General features: G+C 41.7%; 1 protein-coding gene across 2 annotated transcripts in view; it reads left to right on the top strand.

The window, feature by feature from the left end:
* The first annotated feature begins 253 nt into the window (after nucleotides 1-253).
* EXTL3 (exostosin like glycosyltransferase 3) overlaps nucleotides 254-18413 on the top strand; it is a 123923-nt gene continuing 105763 nt past the window's right edge. The window contains exon 1 of one of the 2 annotated variants that reach the window (XM_057721131.1): nucleotides 254-367. The gene's annotated coding sequence lies outside the window, so the exon portion shown is untranslated. The remainder of the gene's footprint in view (nucleotides 368-18413) is intronic. The other variant, XM_057721130.1, reaches the window with a different exon arrangement.

Raw genomic sequence — 18413 nt, 5'->3', positions numbered from 1 at the left:
CTGTGGTCCCCAAGTGCCGTCCCCGCCCTCGCTCGGCGGGTCCCCGCAGGCGCACCCCGCCAGCCCAGAGCTGTTTTCCGGACGCGCCCGCCAGGGGTCACCGCAGCCTCAGCGGCGGGCTCCGGCGTCCCACAATGCACCGGGCGCTCTGGTCCCCGAGGTGAAAGAGCTGCAGCTGAGGCGGCAGAGCCCCGAAGGTTTGCGGGCCGCCGAGGGGCGGGGCGTCCTGGGGGCGGGGCAACCAAGGGGCGGGGCCAGGGCCGCAGCTGAGGTCTCCAACAGCTGCTCTCCTCCTGCCAGCAGCCGCCCGGGCTCAGGTTGCCTCCTCCCCGGCCTCGGAGACCCGTCCACCTGGCTCTGTAGCAAGGTAAGGGGACTCTCCGGACCATCCCTTTTGGGGGGTGTGAAGTCTTTTTTTCCAGTTGTGCCAGCAAGAGAAATCTTAACGTTGCTAACATTTAGAGATGGAGCAACCGGTTTCGCTCGGAGGAATCAATTTTAAAAGTCTTTTGTTTCCGTCCCATTCTCCCCGTCCGCCCAGACTCTGCTGGGCTTCGGGAAGCCTGATTTGGGAAGTCTGTGCCAGGGTAATTTCAAGCTCTTGGTTCATCCCTCCTGTCTTGCGTAGGGATGCAAACCCCGGGGTGGGATTAGAATGCGTGAGAACTTGCATGGGTGTGGGCTGCGTTTCTTCAGAATGTGTGCCTCTGTGAAAACTCCTGAAAGATTAAATGTCCATAGGAGTCTGATTCTCGGTATGAGTGGGGGACCTGAGTCCCCCGTGTTTCAGGTACTTAGTGAGTGGCGTCTGTCAACATGCCTGCCTCCACCACCTTATAGCCATCAGAGGGTAGCTGTCCTGTGATCTAAGCCAGTGGGTGCCCTCAAGTTCCACACCCCAGGACTACTTTCCAGGACACTGCTTCCCCACAGTCCCTGCAGCCACACCCCAGAGCGCCTCAGCATAGCTGACCCTAGTTTGGGCATCCCCCAGTTTGAGCTTTTCAAAAAATAGTTTGGCAGATAGAAAGCAATGGAATATGCGGGAACCTTGGGGTAACTTAAGCTTGTTGGGGTCTGTCCTCCTCAGCCTGCTTCTGGGTCATACTGCACAGCTCCATCCATTCGGTCCCACTTCCTGTTAGCCCAGTGCTCCCCTTGGTAAAAATGCCAATCTGAAATAATCCCAGTCTGAAACCTGCAATTCTAAAGTGACTCCACCTTTGCCCACTTCTAAAGACTCAGAAAAGTACTTTAATCCTCTGACCCCTAGCTCCAAATTAAAATAAATTATAGTTTTAAAGATTTATTTTTCTTTAAAACCTCACCCAATAAATACCAATTGATTGATTTTACTTGCGAAATGCAAGCAGTTTCATTTGTTGTTTAGTAATAAAAATTATAACCAGGAATACCATCTAAACGATATATTCAGGTGAACATGATCCTAATTAACAAATTAGCTGATAATGAAAGGCAGAAGATGAGAAATCAAGCAAGCTTGGTCCTAGAACATTTCTGCCTCTGAGAAGTTTGCACAACTAAATTACCTTTATTTTTCCTTCAAAATATAAAATGCTGTGAGCACAGATTCCTTTTTTGCTAGACACACCTCTTGACTTGAGATAACAATCAAAAATAAGAAAATTCTTTCAAACTGTTATCACCTTGCCTATGCCCAAGGAATGAAGGTAAGCCTAAGAGTTGTTAGGATTCTAAATCTTTGTTAAACAGAAATTCTTTTTTTTTTTTTTTTTTTTGGGCACACGGGCTTAGTTGCTCCGCGGCATGTGGGATCTTCCTGGAGCTAGGATCAAACCCGTGACCTCTGCATTGGCAGGCGGATTCTTAACCACTGAGCCACCTAGGAAGCCCTAAACAGAAATTCTTAATGGTCCTTAACCCCATCGCTGTGTACTTTCCTCCAGAAGTGTCAGTTCTCTATCAAATATGAAATTATGAATTTCTCATTATGTATAATATTTTCTATTTGGAAAATATTTGTATTTTCTACATCTAACATTAATGTTCATTTAGGAGCATTGTGTGTTTGTGAGTAAAATGATACAAATCTTTAAAAGATTAAAAGCAAGAAAGAAAAATTGTCTTAGCTAGTATGCATCAGTGATTCCCAACATAAGGTCCTTGGTTAGTGGCAATAAACCCCAAAGATAAAACCAAAATGTAGAAAGTCATTGATAATCATCAATACCCATAAGAACTAGAGGGCACCGTTTGAAGCTTAAAAGGAGCCATTTAAGGACATGTTAAAGATAACTTTGCACACTAGATTGCAAGCATTAATTAAGGCCTTAGCTGCAAGAGATTCATATGGAAAGCCACTGACACTCATGTAAAGAAACAAATACAAATTCATGGGCTCGCTAAAAGTAAATAAATCAGGTGATTCCCACATCAACTGTAAATAGTGTATATGCACTTTAGGTTACTTTAAATAATTGTCCCACGGCTTTTACAACTTTCCAATGCCTTGATTACTTCAAAATCAGCACAGCTGACACAGCTCTTGCTTCTGAAGGAGGTAAATTAAGAAACTGACCTCCAGCCACAGGCTGGAATTCACAGGAGTAAGCACAAACAAGCGACTCATGATGAACTCAGTTCTTGAGCAGATATTTACCAAGCACCTACTAAGTGCAAGATTGGACTCATTACTTTAGCCCACTCATGAAAATAGCCTTTAAATGATCTCTTATCAGGGGTTTTGTCATCAGGGCCATGCGTGTAGAGGTCAGCCTATTTCTCAGATGCCAAGGAAGCAAAAGTAACTCTTAGAAGAACTACAAAGACACAAGGAGCTCAATTTAAAAACATCCCACTTATTTTGGAGGGAGAAAGAGATAAAGTACCTTGAAATATTTCTCCTTTGGCTTCCATCCTTTGTGGTGCTGACTTTTCAAAAAAAAGCCCTCTTCATTATATAATAATACTTATTCTAATAATAATCATGTATTATGAGACTATAGAAACAGTTATTCTAATTAACTCAGGAGTTAAGCATATGTGAATTATTCCAACTTTCTAATAATAAAAACACCACCCTGTTTTTCATAGTCATCTATTTGTTCAATAAACATCCCAGCACTGTGCTAAGACCGGAAATGCAGAGATGAGTCGTCTAACCCTTAACTTTAAGAAGCTAATCTAGTTGGGGAAATCAACCCACAGATGGTTATAATGCAGTGTGTGCTTGGGACGGAGATAGATAATTGCTCCTGGTGCTGTGGGCCAAGAGTCTAGTTGCGTAGTCAGGAAAGGTCTGGAAATATCCGAAATTAGTAATTCTAGGATGGCTAACTTTTAACCAGGACTGGGGGGAGAGTGCTCCAGGTGGAGGGGACAAGCATAAAGAAGATTATGGGGGCAAAGTGGCAAGATCTGAAAAATAGACTGAAGATAGGAAGGCACGGCAAGGGTGAGAGGAGCCTCTGAAAATCTTGGTGGGAGGGAAGGATCCTATCTGCTTTAGGGAGCTCACTCTGAAGGCAGAGTGAAGGATAGACTTAAGAGGCCAGGAGGGGGCTTTCCTGGTGGCTCAGAGATTAAGAATCCACCTGCCAATGCAGGGGGATACAGGTTCAAGCCCTGGTCCGGGAAGATCCCACGTGCCACGGAGCAACTAAGCCCATGTGTCACAACTACTTGAGCCTGTGCTCTAGAGCCCTGAGCCACAACTACTGAAGCCCACATGCCTAGAGCCCATGCTTCGCAACAAGAGAAGCCACCGCAATGAGAAGCCTGCACAACGCAATGAAGAATAGTCCCTCCTCGCCACAACTAGAGAAAGCCCACCCACAGCAACAAAGACCCAATGCAGCCAAAATAATAATAATCATAAATAGATTAAAAAAAAAAAAAGAGGCCAGGAGGCAGGAAGAACTGTTAGGAGGCTGTTGCAGTGATTAGGAAAGAAATAAGGAGGGCTTAGCATTTGTAGAAAGCATGACCATTTCCAGCTCTCTCATCCATTACGTGGTTTTGTTTTCATAACCACCCTTTGCAGTCAGTAGAGTGAGATTCACAGCTTCGTTTTCTAAGTGCTTACCTCAGTGCTTGTGTACATCATGCCTGATCCTTATAAAAACCCTGTAAATTAAGTATTATTGACCTACTTTACAACAGTGGATACTGAGGCAGGGTCAGGCTCAAACCCAGGTCCAGTGTCTAAAGCAGAACTTATTCTAAACAGCAGGTGTGTCCTGTTCCTCTAGAGAATGAGACAAGACAACCTTTCTAGGCAAATCTACACCCGGGAAACATCTCTCGGGAGTCAGCATGGCAATACGACTGCAGTGGTCAGCCCTTTAAGCAGTTCTGTCTCTGCACTGAAAAGTCCCATTGAGCAAAACAGCGTGGCGGTGCCTCAAAGTAGCAAATGTAGAATTACCACCAGATCCAGCAATTCCACTTCTGGGTGTGCACCCAAAAGAAGTGAATGCAAGGACTTAAACAGATACTAGTACACCTGGGTTCATAGCAGTATTCACAATAGTCAAAAGGTGGAAACAACTCAGGGGTCCATTGATAGAAGAATGGAAAAACAAAATGTCTGTATATACAATAAAGTATTATTCAGGCTCAAAAGGAGGAAAATTCTGTCACATGCTACAACATGAATGAACTTTGAGGACATCATGCTCAGTGCAAAAAGGCAGTCACAAAAGGGCAAATACTGTGTGATTCCACTTATAGTCAGATTCACAGAGACAGGAAGTAGAATGGTGGTTGCCAGGACAGGTGGAGGCGGGGATGGGAAATTTCTGTTTAATGGGTAGAGTTTCAGTTTGGGAAGATGAAAAGAGTTCTGGAGATGGATGGTGGTGATGGTTGCACAGCAATATGAGTGTATTTAATGACTCTGAACTGTACATTTTAAAAGGCTAAAATGGTAAATTTTAAGTGTATTTTGCCAAAAAAAAGAGAAGAAAGTCCCATTGAGCAAGTGACTTGCCCAGGGTCACTGAGCAAGTTCAGGAAAAAGGAGAATTCAGAGCAAAAACATGGCCTGTGCCAGACAGCCACACCTGGTAGTAACAAGGAAGCTTTTTGGGTGGACGGAGTTGTGCTCTGGCTTTCTTTTTAAGCAGAAAGAGAAACCAAGTTTTCCATTGTTATCGGCCTTACTGCAGCAAATTCATAGGAGTCCAATCATTGAAGAAATTTGGGTGCTTAGAACTTGGTGTTTGGTTGCTGACTTTGTCTAGGTAATCAGGGTGGGAAACTGATTCATTTGTTCATTCATTCATTATCAAATATTTGAGGGCCTACGTAGTACCAAATATCCTCTCCAGTTTCCAACTTTTCTGTCTAGTAACAATCATCTGCCAGCTTTATTCTATTGGGTTGGCCAAAAAGTTCATTTGGGTTTTTCTCTGCCAGTTTCCCTTGGACACGAAGTCCTAAGTTGTATAAACCTCCAGTGGTTCTTGGAAAAATCAATAGGGGAACAGGTAGGGTTGAGGGGAGGTGATACGAGGTGAAGTGGGAGGTACCAAATGCCTAAGAGAGTTGTGATTCCAATGAAGAAGCCTCTCAGTGCTAAAGGAGTCTCATGAGGTGTGTCCAGAGGCTGCAGATGCAGAAACATTGAGTCCAACTCATGTACCTCGCCCCTGGCATAGACCAAGCATGGGCACTGCCTGGAGTCCTTTTATTTAAAGTATAGTTGATTTACAGTGTTGTGCTAATTTCTGCTGTACAGCAAAGTGACTCCACTATATACATATATACATTCTTTTTTTTATATTCTTTTCCATTATGGTTTATCCCAGGAGACTGGATATAGTTCCCTGTGATATACAGTAGGACCTTGTTGTCTATCCATTCTAAATGTAATAGTTTGCATCTACCAACCCCAAACTCCCAATGCATCCTTCTCCCTCCTCCTTGGCAACCACAAGTCTATTCTCTATGTCTCTGACTCTGTTTTGTAGATAGGTTCATTTTTGCCACATTTTAGATTCCACATATAAATAATATATGGTATTTGTCTTTCTCTTGCAGACTTACTTCACTTAGTATGATAATCTCTAGTTGCATCCAAGTTGCTGCAAATGGCATTATTTCATTCTTTTTTATGGCTGAGTAGTATTCCATTGTACATATGTACCACATCTTCTTTATCCATTCATCTATTGATGGACATTTAGGTTGTTTCCCTGTCTTGGTATTGTGAATAGTGCTGCTATGAACATAGGGGTGCATGTATCTTTTTGAATTATTTTTTTGTCCAGATATATGCACAGGACTGGGATTGCTGGATCATAGGGTAATTCTATTTTTAGTTTTCTGAGGAACCTCCATACTGTTTTCCATAGTGGCTGCACCAACTTCATTCCCATCCCTCCTCAAGTGGAGGAGGTTTTCTTTTATCCACACCCTCTCCAGCATCTGTTATTTGCAGACTTTTTAATGATGGCTATTCTGACCAGCTGCATTTCTCTAATAATTAGTGATGTTGAGCATCTTTTCATGTGCCTGCTGACCATCTGTATGTCTTATTTGGAGAAATGTCTATTAAGATCTTCTGCCCATTTTTCAGCTGGATTGTTTTTTGGTTATTGAGTTGTATGAGCTGTTTGTGTTTTCTCCCATTCCATAGGTTGTATTTTCTTTTTTGGGGTTGCTTTTTTTTTTTTTTTTATGGTTTCCTTTGCTGTGCAAAAGCATGTACATTTGATTAGGTTCCATTTGTTTATTTTTATTTTTATTGCTATTGCTTTGGGAGACTGACCTGAGAAAATATTGGTATGATTTATGTCAGAGAATGTTTTGCCTATGCCGTCTTCTAGGAATTTTATGGTGTCATGTCTTATGTTTAAGTCTTTAAGGCATTTGGAGTTTATTTTTGTGCATGTTGTGAAGGTGTGTTCTCACTTCATTGATTTACATGCAGCTGTCCAACTTTCCCAGCACCACTTCCTGAAGAGACTTTTTCCCATTTTATATTCTTGCCTCCTTTGTCAAAGATTAATTGACTGTAGGTATGTGGATTTATTTCTGGGCTCTCTGTTCTGTTTCATTGATCTGTTTGTCTGTTTTTGCACCAGTACCACACTGTTTTGATTACTGTAGCTTTGTAGTATTGTCTGAAATCTGGGAAAGTTATGCCTCCTGCCCCGCCCCCACCCCCACCCCCCTGGATTGCTTTGGCAATTCTGGGTCTTCTATGGTTCCAAATAAATTTTTGGATTATTTGTTCTAGTTCTGTGAAAAATGTCATGGGTAATTTGGTAGGGATCTCATTAAATCTGTAGATTGCTTTGGGTAGTATTGCCATTTTAATAATAATTCTTCCAATCCAAGAGCATGGGGTATCTTTCCATTTCTTTGAATCTTCTTTAATTTCCTTTATTAATGTTTTATAGTTCTTAGCATATAAGTTTCACCTCCTTGGTCAGGTTTATTCCTAGGTTTGTGTGTGTGTGTGTGTGTGTGTGTGTGTGTGTGTGTGTGTGTGTGTGTGATTTTAAAACATATTTTTTTTTACATCCCCTTTCTGATATTTCATTGTTAGTGTAAAGAAATGCAACCAATTTCTGAATGTTAATCTTGTATCCTGCTACTTTGCTGAATTCATTTATTAGATCTAGTAGTTTTTGTGTGGAGTCTTTAGGGTTTTCTATATATACTGTGTCACTACCTGGAGTCTTAACGTCTGCATTGATGATCAGGGTGATACCCACAGCAGAAACCCCAAGAGGTAGACAAAAAAGCAATACATGGAGACAAGTAGCAGTACAAAAAAGAGAGAGTGATGTGGAAGACAGTGCCATCTGGAAAAAGCCCAGCTTTTATGGAATGACATCCCCATCTTGTGCCTCTAAGGATAAAGCCTGGTTGGCTGCTCATAACTAGGTACATAAATGTGAATGGACCCTTTTAAAAAATCCATAATATTTGGACCTGTCTGCTTCTAGGAGATATGGGGTATAGGATACAAGAAAAGCATAACTTTAAAAATAAGGCACTATGGGACTTCCCTGGTGGCTCAGTGGTTAAGAATCCACCTGCCAGTGCAGGGGACACAGGTTTGATCCCTGGCCCAGGAAGATCCCACATTGCCGCGGAGCAACTAAGCCTGTGTGCCACAACCATTGAGCCTGCACTCTAGAGCCCGTGCGCCACAACTGCTGAGCCCACATGCTGCAATTACTGAAGCCTGTACACCCAGAGCCCATGCTCTGCAATAAGAGAAGCAACCGCAATGAGAATCCCGTGTACCACAATGAAGAGTAGACCCCCACTCACTGCAACTGGAGAAAGCCTGTGTGCAGCAACAAAGACCCAAAGCAGCCAATAAAATAAATAAATAAATAAATTTATAAAAAAAAATAAGGCACCAGGGTAGTTTAGTAAAACAAGCACCAGATTTGAAACGATGTGAGGAGGAAGGGCACATCAGGAGAGGCAGTGTGCCTAGCATATAGGAGACACACAATATATTCTAGTTGTTTTTCAAAATATAAAACAAAAGGTCATAGCAGGAAGCAGAAGTAGGTCCTACTAGGTATCTGAGGTGAGACATTTTGGCATGGAATTTGGTTTTAAGTTTCTTGGAAGCCATGATATAAAAGGAAACAGGTTGGATTATATCATTTTCTTACCCTGGCAAGATAAAGTATGCAGATTCAACTCTAGAGGAGACAATTTTTTCCTGGAGCTAATCTCAGGGAAGGATTTACCACATGGGCTCCATTGAATGCAGTTTTGAAGCTGTGCACAATATCTTCAATAACGTTTTAACGTTTATTGTTGGCTCTGAAGACATCATGCAGATGCATGGGTTTTACCTTTGGTGGAAACCACCCAGAGTCATCACTGAATGTGTAAAGTATTTTTCTGTTAGAATGCTGTAGTGGTGGGATCCCAGGACAGTCACTTTCAGCAAGTCACCTAAAGATGAGTCATTAGAAGAACCTAGAGAAGTGGACTGAATTGGACACCTGAGCTGGAAAAGATCTAATTGTCCATTGAGCTCCATCATTTGCACTGTTCTCACAGGGTAGAGGCTCCCTTGGCAGGAAACCAGAGCTAAGTGGTCCACCAGGCGTTTAAGCTTTGAAGCAAGAATAGGATAAGTCCAGTGCTAATACAAGATGGCAGACTCTGGGGATGGTAATTCCTGCTCCTGGTTAACGACCAAGCCAGTGGTTTTACTTCACATAAACTAAGCAGGAGGTTGTGATGTGGTGGAAAGGGCATGGTCTTTGAAGTTAGGTAAATCTGCTTCACATCCTAGCTCTGCTTGCTACTTACTAGCTATGTGATTTCACAAATTACTTAATTTTTCTTTCTTTTTTCTTTTTTCTGTTATTGGCCGTATTGGGTCTTTATTGCTGCGTGTGGGCTTTCTGTAATTGTGGTGAATGGGGACTTAGTAGTTGTGGCTTGTAAACTCTAGAGCTCAGGCTCACTAGTTGTGGCGCACAGGCTTAATCTCTCCGCGGCATGTGGGAATCTTCCCAGAACAGGGATTGAACCTGTGTCCCCTGCATTGGCAGGCGGATTCTTAACCACTGCACCACCAGGGAAGTCCCTACTTAATTTTTCCGATCTTCAATGGGATATTAATATCTACCTTGTATAAGTCATTTTACTGATTAGAGCTAAGGTGTATAAACAATAATAAGCAATAGTAATAGTAGTTAGCAGTTTTTGGTCAGTTATTGTTAAGTTTATTATGCACGATGTCTGACACATTTATTCCAACTTAACTAATATCATTCAGGTTTTTCCAATTCTTTCAAATAATGGCTGCCACATCCTCAAACTTTCAACACAGGTGCTTCTCGTCTGTGGTAGCTGACAATTCTCGTGCTTACCTCAGAGCAAGCATTGTGCTAAGTGCTATACAGGCATTATTTTATTTATTCTTCAAAACAACTCTCTGTGGAACATACTACCTGGCACATAGTGCGTGCTCAACGAATGTTATATATTAGTATTATTAGTATCAGTTATAATAATAAACTGATAATGTGAAAGAGAAGAGTCCATCTTTGCCCTGGGAATCAGTGCCTATAATTCGCAGGGCAAGTCTGGCCCATCACCTGTTTTTGTACAGTTGGTGGGCTAAGTATGGTTTTTACATACATAGTTGAAAAAAAATCAAACAAGAATAATATTTCATGATAAAGTAAAATGATATAAAAGTCAAATTTCAATGTCTATAAATAAAGTTTTATTGGAACACAGCCATGCCTTTTTTTTTTTTTTTTTTTGGCTGTGTGGGGTCTTAGTTGTAGCATGCAGGATCTTTCATTGTGGCATGCAGGCTTCTCTCTAGTTATGGCATATGGGTGTGGGTTTTTTTTTTTCCTCTTCTCTAGTTGTGCCCCACAGCCTCTCTAGTTGAGGCACATGAGCTCAGTAGTTGTGGCGCGTGGGCTTAATAGCGCCATTGCACGTGAGATCGTAGTTCCCCCACGAGGGATTGAACCCACGTCCCCTGCGTTGCAGGACGGATTCTTTACCGTTGGACCACCAGGGAAGTCCCAAGCCATGCCCTTTGGTTTATACATGCTCTATGGCTGCTTTTGTGCTGCAGCAGCAGAGTTGAGTAGTTGTGACAGAAATACATATGACCTCCCAAAGCCTAAAATATTTACTCTGTGGCCCTTTACGGAAAGCACTGGCTGATCCCTGATCTAGAGCAAGACCTCCAGGGGCAGCTCCAGGGGAGAAGTTCAGGCAACCGCAGTGTAAGCCAGACTGCCCAGGGATGAATATTAAGAACTGGGTTCTAAAAGGAGCAAAAATCCCATCGGCCTCATGTTTGCACTGGGGACAGAGGGAGTGGTAGGCTGTTCCATCGCTGGCAGGGATGGATAGAGGAGAGAAAGAAGGCTTGGGTTGAGCCGTCTATGTACAAGTTCTAATCTGGAGCTAGAATTTTGTGAAGCAGCTAAGAAATCTGGGATCTGTGAGCTGTTCATTTTTATGCTTTTTACTGTTTGCTCTTTGTTTTGTATTTGTTTGCTTTTCCCTTTGTGCTTTAGCTAAAATTCTCTTTCAACAATTCTAATCTTATCTATCTAAGCTAAGCCAAGGGAAAAAATGATTGATTCACACCTGAGCCAGGATAAAGTTTAAACTTTTTTTAAATTTATTTATATTTTGACTGCATTGGGTCTTTGTTGCTGCGTGCGCAGGCTTTCTCTAGTTGGGGTGCGCAGGCTTCTCATTGAGGTGGCTTCTCTTGTTGCGGAGCATGGGCTCTAGGTGCGCGGGCCCAGTAGTTGTGGCTTGTGGGCTCTAGAGTGCAGACTCAGTAGTTGTGGTGCACTGGCTTAGTTGCTCCGTGGCATGTGGGATCTTCCCGGATCAGGGATTGAACCTGTGTCCTCTGCATTGACAGGTGGATTCTTAACCACTGTGCCACCAGGGAAGTCCAAGTTCAAACTTCTTAACTGCTCTTAAGCTAGCCATTGTCTGGTCCAGTCCCTTCTTACTTGCTTGGACTCATCTTCCAGCCTCTCCCTACGCCATGTGCTCCACTTGTGCTATGCAACCTACAGCCCCTGGAAGTAAGCCTGTTCCACATCTCACGGGGTTTGTTTTTCTTTTTTTTTTTCATGGGCTTTTTATACTCCACTCTTTCCTCTGCTTCCCACTCTTTGGCACCTTCCCTGCCTAGAGAAATCCTCATCCCTCAAGACTCTACTGAAATGTCACCTCCTCCAGGAGGCCTTCCTGACTCTTTCTGCCCATCCTGGAAGAGATGATCACGTCTGTCTTTTTCACCCCCACTGCCTCCTGTTACAGCATCTGTCATTCTGTATTGGCATCATTTACTGAGACTATGAATCCTTAAAGGTTAGAAATCATGTTGTAATCTTAGCTCACCACCTTGCTTCTGGCATGTGGTAACCTAGATGTGTGAAGGCCGAGGAGAATCAGTGTACAGTACTCTGAAGGGCCAGGAGGAATGAACTTTCCAGCTTAAGAACCTGGACATGATAGGTCAGAAGTGGGGCAGATAAATGAAAAGCCAGGAAAGGAAGGCCTTGGATAGCAAAGTTCCCGCCTGGATTTCTTTGTTTGTTTGTTTCTGTTTGTTTTTTTCTTTATGAAGAATACTGAATAATTCGGTAGTAAATACCCTCAACTCTGAAAGACAAAAAAATGCTATCCAGAGTGTTTACATCATACCTCTCTGTGGATATCACAAGACTACATCGTAATTCGGAAAAGACATTTCAGGAGGGGCTGAGACGATATGGTTCAAAAACTTTGCTGAGGATGAAACTACATGTAAGGATAGAAGTTGAAAATATAGATGACAAATGTGATCAGTAGATGAGGTCTTCAAATACGGTTATCTCACATGAGCTCTTACCACTCTCAACTGAAACTTCAGTCTTGATACTGGAAAGGATCTTATCTAGTGGCCTCTTAGTATTTGGTATTTGTTCAACCCAAGAGTTGTATCTGTTGTTAAGAGCATTGTTCTGGTAACTTTGTTCTCTTAACTGGGTGGTCGCTGAGATCCCAAGACCTTTATTTTATGAACACAGTTTGGGTTTTGTTTTGTGTTTTAGACCCAGATTTGTTATCATATTCCAGCCCGCTGAATCTTATTGGCCTCTCTGGGCTCTGTCATATCATTTTGTGAGATTTTCCTGTGGTCTGTCTTCATCAGGTTGACAGTTTACTATGTGGAAAAGCTGAGTGTCCTATCAGCAAACTTAAAAGTTCCTCTTTTAGATCAGTAATGAAAACTATCCCAGTACACACTAAAATTTTTTAATTTATGAAAGAGACCATTTATAAATCAGTTGCCTCACTAAAAGTAAACATTTACTTTCAGATTCCATCCTTTCCTTGACGTGCCAGATTTGGGGGAAACTATGGAATGGTTTGTCATCCCGTGGGCACGCGTAGCTTCCAGTCAATTCTTCTGTGTTGTCCTAATCTCTCTCTTATTCTCCACGGCAAAGTTTCAGACAGCTTTCATTCTCCTTAAGCCTTCCACCCCCAGCCCCACCCCCCTCCACCCCCCGTTCACCTCGTTCTCAACAAAGGGCCCTGCCCACTACTTTATGGAGGAGATGGAGGCTGTCAGACAGTCACACCATCAAGTTCCTGCTGCCACCGCTAGGACCTCCAGTTAATTCCACCCGTATCCTCCTCCCTGTCTGGTTCCAACTGTCTGTCCTTCCCTTGAATTGGGGCTGACCTTTAAGTCTGTGCATTGTCCTGTGTTCCTCCCTCCTCAAGGACTCCCCCAGCTGACTGTCCCCTCTCTGTGTCCTCCTTATTAGCCTTTACACATTCTCCTTCCTCATCCATCTGAAAGCATCTCCCTCCGCAGCCTTCCCCTTCAAACTCAACACCTTGACTTATTCTGTTTCTTTTCTACTTCCTCCCCTCAGCTCCTCACCCCTTCAGTCTGACTTGTATACCCATCACTCCACTGACACTGTCCTCACTGAGACCACCAACTACTGCCTTGCGGCTAAACCCAATGCATACATCTCGGTCCTTGTCTGCCTTATCTCTCTAGAGCATTCGGCTTTACCGACCATGTGCTTCTCTGAAAACTTCTTTTCTGTTGATACTGCGGTTTCCTGGACTCCTCCTTTCCTCTCTCTTTCTCCTTGGGCTCATCTTCCTGTGTCACTTATTCAGTGGTGGTTCTACCCTGGTCTCTCCACTCCCACTGTCCTCTCTCTTCCCAGGATTCTTTTGGTTCCAAGCAATAGACCCCGGCTCAAATTGAACTGAACAACTAATTGAAACACCACCACCACCAAAAACCACAACAAGGGAAATTCATTGATTCACGTTCCTGCAAAGTCCAGTAGTAGGTCTGGGATAGCTGGTCCAGAGACGTAAAATAAGGACGTCACAAACAGCCTCACCCTCTCTGTCTCTTAGCTTTGTTTTCCATTGTGTTGGCTCCATTCTCAGTCAGCCTCTTTCTGAATGGTGGCAAGACGCCTGCCAGCAAGGCTATGCTTATAGACAATCCTCTTCGAAAACACAATGGAAAATTTTCTACCTAGTTTCTTAAGCTGGAAGTCCAGGAATCATTTTTGACTCTTGTTCCTCCACATCTTAATCACCAAGTCCTGTCCCATCTTCTAAATCTGTCTCCATCCCTGTTGCCAGTGTTTTAGTTGAGGGTACCATCTTTTGTCCAGATTCCTGCTGCAGCCTCCCAGTGATTTTCTGCCTCAGGTCCTGCTGCCCTCCAACCTGTTCTTGACGTCACAGCCAGAGTAATCTTTTGAAAATGTTATGGGATCACCCCCCACGCCCCCCCCATGGATAGGAAGCTAAAGACAAAACTCCTTGTTGTGTTCTGGAAGGCCTTGCATGATACAGCTCCTGCCCACTTCTCTTTTCACATCAGCCATTATCCCAAGCAATTCAGCCACAGGTGCCAGCCTAGCCAGCTCCCTCCCAGCTCTGCCCTTTTCATACAGTGCTCTGTCCAGCTGAATCATTTCTCTCCTGAGCCCCCACCTAATGAGACTCTTCTTATCCATTCAGGTCTCATGTTAGATATAACTGTATTGAGAAAATCCTTCCAGGAATTCCCTAGCAGTCCAGTGGTTAGGGCTTCGTGCATCCACTACAGGGGGCATGGGTGCAATCCCTGGTTGGGGAACTAAGATCCCACAAGCCGCAAGGTGTGGCCAAAGAAAAAGAAAAAAGAAAAAAATACTCTTGGCAGAGAAAATCCTTCCGTACTGCATTATGTTCATACTCTTCCTGCAAGAATATTCTTTTTCCATCTTAGCAATTATCACATTTTATTGTCATTGCTTGTTAAACTGTCTGTGTCCCTCAGCAGACTATAAAGTCCATGGAGGCAGATATTTCCCTTGTTTTGTGAAATATCCCCAGCATCAGAGTAGACACTCGATATTTGTTAAATTGTAAAATAAAAATGGAATGTGATTCTATTAGGTGATTTTAGAATCTAGATTGATTCGCTAAGCTACTGGGAATCTATAATGTCTACTGCTTTTCTTTTTTATATGCTTATCAGTACTCTTTTAAAAGTAGTGGAATTGTAGAATTAAAGAAGGTCTTAGTAATCATCCTGCACTAATTCAGTTCACTTGACAGATTAGGAAGCGGGACCTCAGAGGCTCTCAGTAACTTACACAAACCACAGAGCTATTGGACGCGGACTCAGAGCTCCTGACTTTTAGTGCAGAGCAGCCCCCTCTTCATGATAGCAGCACTTTTAACAGACTAGTGTAGTATGATTTTTATATACATTCAAAGAAACCTTATCACCTATAGCCTCATATGTTTTCCTTTTTAAGACGTACTTACTGATCCTGTACATCTCAATGGATTCTGACAGTTTTTCAGGATGCAAATCTCCTTGGTCTGTAGATGCCTAAGTATCCTATAGTGTCTGTTTTCTATACCATTGGCCCACGAAGAACCAGAAGTTACACATTTGATTCCCTTGTTCCACCATTTCTCCTTGGAAGGGTAATTACTGAGTCGATGCCATGTGGCTTTGATCTAAGGAACACTCATGTTGTGTAAAAGAAGTAACAGACTTCTGTTTAACTCTTTGTATGAACTAGTCTTCTCTCTTCCCTCTGTGAGGCTTACCGACTGCTGTCCAGCATGAGATAGGAGCTTAAAAAGAGAATTGCTGCTATAAAAACAAGTTGAAGTTTGGAAAAGACTGGGTAGGAGTAACTTTCTAAAAAGAATTGTAATAGAATTGGTTATGGGTGAGAAAACAAATATTGGGGGAAATTTTTAGTTAACAGAAAATAATTTTTATATTAAAATTTTAATTAAACAAATTTAAAAATTAAGGCAACCAAAAATGGAACCTGTTGACCATAGCATTATGAAACTTCAATTAAATGACATATTCTATACATAAATGTCCTCAAGTGTTCTCTTAAAATGTTCAGTGTACCTTTACATTATGGTTCTTGCTTTAACTGATTATTTCAGTTAACTGAATTACCTATCCTTATACCTTTTGTAGGTGAATTTGTTATATGCAGCTCAATCTTTTATGTGGTTATAATTTTGCTTTTGAACTGAATTTTAAGCTTCTCAAGGGCTAGGACTGGACCTATGTATTTCATTTCCTGTAAATCTTACCATGGGGCCTAATACAGTCCTCTGCATATGCCTCTGATGATGGGGTTTTATTTCCCGAGCCAAATAGTCTTTCTTTAGTGGGCCAACTAGTCTTTCTTACTCTGGGTCAACATTATTATTTTGTCTTCATCGTTACTCCTTCCTTCTTCCTTAACTCATGGACATTGTTCCTTCTGAAAAGGAGAGAGAGAGGGAATTTAAGCAGAGCATCAGCCAGACTCCCTTGGGGGCTTGCCATGTATTTGCCATAGTTCTTGATACTAAAAAACAAACTAAAAAGGAACTGGAAGACAAATTAAAAATATATTCAAAACAGATGTTTATGCTTACATTTAAAAATTCCAAATGCCACCCTTTGATCCAGCAAGTCTACTTTTAGAAACTTATCCTATGGAAATAATTAAACACATGCAAAAAAGATTTAGCTCTACCATGTTCATCCAGCTTTGTTTATAATGGAGAAGAATTAGGAACAACTTGAATTTTCAGCCTTCAGTATTCCAGGACTTAACATATAACTACACTGGAGTTCCATTATTATTAAAAATAATGTATTTACTGACATACATAGTTATAATTTATTAATTGGGAAACAAGCTATAAAATGTGTACAATTGCATCTCATTTTTGTAAAAGACAAATATACAAAAATGACTAGGAGGATATACATAAAGATTATGTGGTGGTAATGAAATTAATTTTTTTCTCATCTATGCTTTAAACTTTTTACAATAAACTTCTACAAAGTTATTTTTCAGTTAAAAGCTACTCCAAAGGAAATAGCTTCTATTACTGTCATTTGTTGTATATGACTTTTTTCTTCAGAAGTAATTGATCATAAACAAATATGTTACTAGTTGAGGTCTTAGGAAAAGGAAAACATTTCCTCTACTCTTTGGCCTTAATACCACTTTTTCCCTTAGGTGCAGTGGATTCCAAATCCATAGTTATGTTAAGCTGGAGTTTTGTTGAGAAGGAAGGAGGTGACTGGGTTTTATTTCTAGTTTGCTAATTTTCTTTATAACCTTGGGGTATTTACTTTGGGCTTCTTGTCCAGTAACACTCTCTGTAAAATGTGGAGAACTCCCTCCTTGCTACTACCCCAGCAGACGGATTGAAAACCCCACTCCTGGCCTGGAACATGGCCGATCTCTGCCACAAAGCCATGATACACATAACAAGAACAGACTTAACAGTAATTCATTGATTATGTAATTAGTAATAATTTACCCAGCCACCCAGGGTAACTCATCACTCTCACCCTAACTACTGTGAACCTTTCCTAAATTGTCAAGTTAATTCGGAACCATTACTTATTCATTAATTCAACAAATACCTGAAAACTGGCAACCAGGATTCAAATCCCAGCTCTCCCATTTAACTCTGTGAGCTTGGGGAAGGAAGTTAATTTCTCTGGGCCTCAGTTTCCTCCTTTATGAAATGAATAGTATTCAGTATACTACGTTGTTGTGAGGATTAAATGAGATACAAAACGTGTAATGCCCAGCACATGGTAAGCTGTCATATGTGCAAATACTGAGATTCACATTCTTTCATCAACAAACACTTTACTGAGTGTTTAGCATGGGTCAGACAGTGTTCTAGGTGCCTGGGTCACATCAGTGAACAAAACAGATTTGCCTGTTATGGAGCTTACATTCCAGCACATACACAGATTAATTCAACATAGTCCAATCCATGGTTATTGATAATACGAATCACTATTATTACTACTAGTGTATTATGTGCTAGCCACCGTGCAAGTCATTTTCATATATAATCTTATTTTCTCATTAACCCTGTAAGGTAGGGATTTTTATTGTTACTTGAGAGTGTGGAAACTGAGCCTCTGAAAGGTTATGTAAATGAAGCTGGCAAGTGGGTGGAGGGGCTGGTATTTAGACCAGGTTGTCCGGCTTCACCACCACACCTTTCTACCTTCACTTGGTGAGTCGTGGGTGGTTGTCATTTTTGCTTACAGTTCTGTCTTTTCTCTCTCCCTTTCTTCCTCCCTTTCTTCCTCCCTTTCTTCCTCTCTTTCTTCCTCCCTTTCTTCCTCCCTTTCCTTCCTTCCTTTCTTTCTTTTTCTTTCTTTCTTTCTTTCTTTCTTTCTTTCTTTCTTTCTTTCTTTCTTTCTTTCTTTCTTTCTTTCTTTCTTTCTTTCTTTCTTTCACTTTTATTGGAGTATAGTTGCTTTAAAATGTTGTGTTAGTTTCTACCATACAGCAAAATGAATCAGCTATACGTATACATATATTCCCTCTTTTTTGGATTTCCTTCCCATTTAGGTCACCACA

Source organism: Hippopotamus amphibius, chromosome 2, assembly GCF_030028045.1.
Source record: "Hippopotamus amphibius kiboko isolate mHipAmp2 chromosome 2, mHipAmp2.hap2, whole genome shotgun sequence".
Taxonomy (NCBI): domain Eukaryota; kingdom Metazoa; phylum Chordata; class Mammalia; order Artiodactyla; family Hippopotamidae; genus Hippopotamus; species Hippopotamus amphibius.
This window is presented reverse-complemented; position numbering and strand designations above follow the sequence as displayed.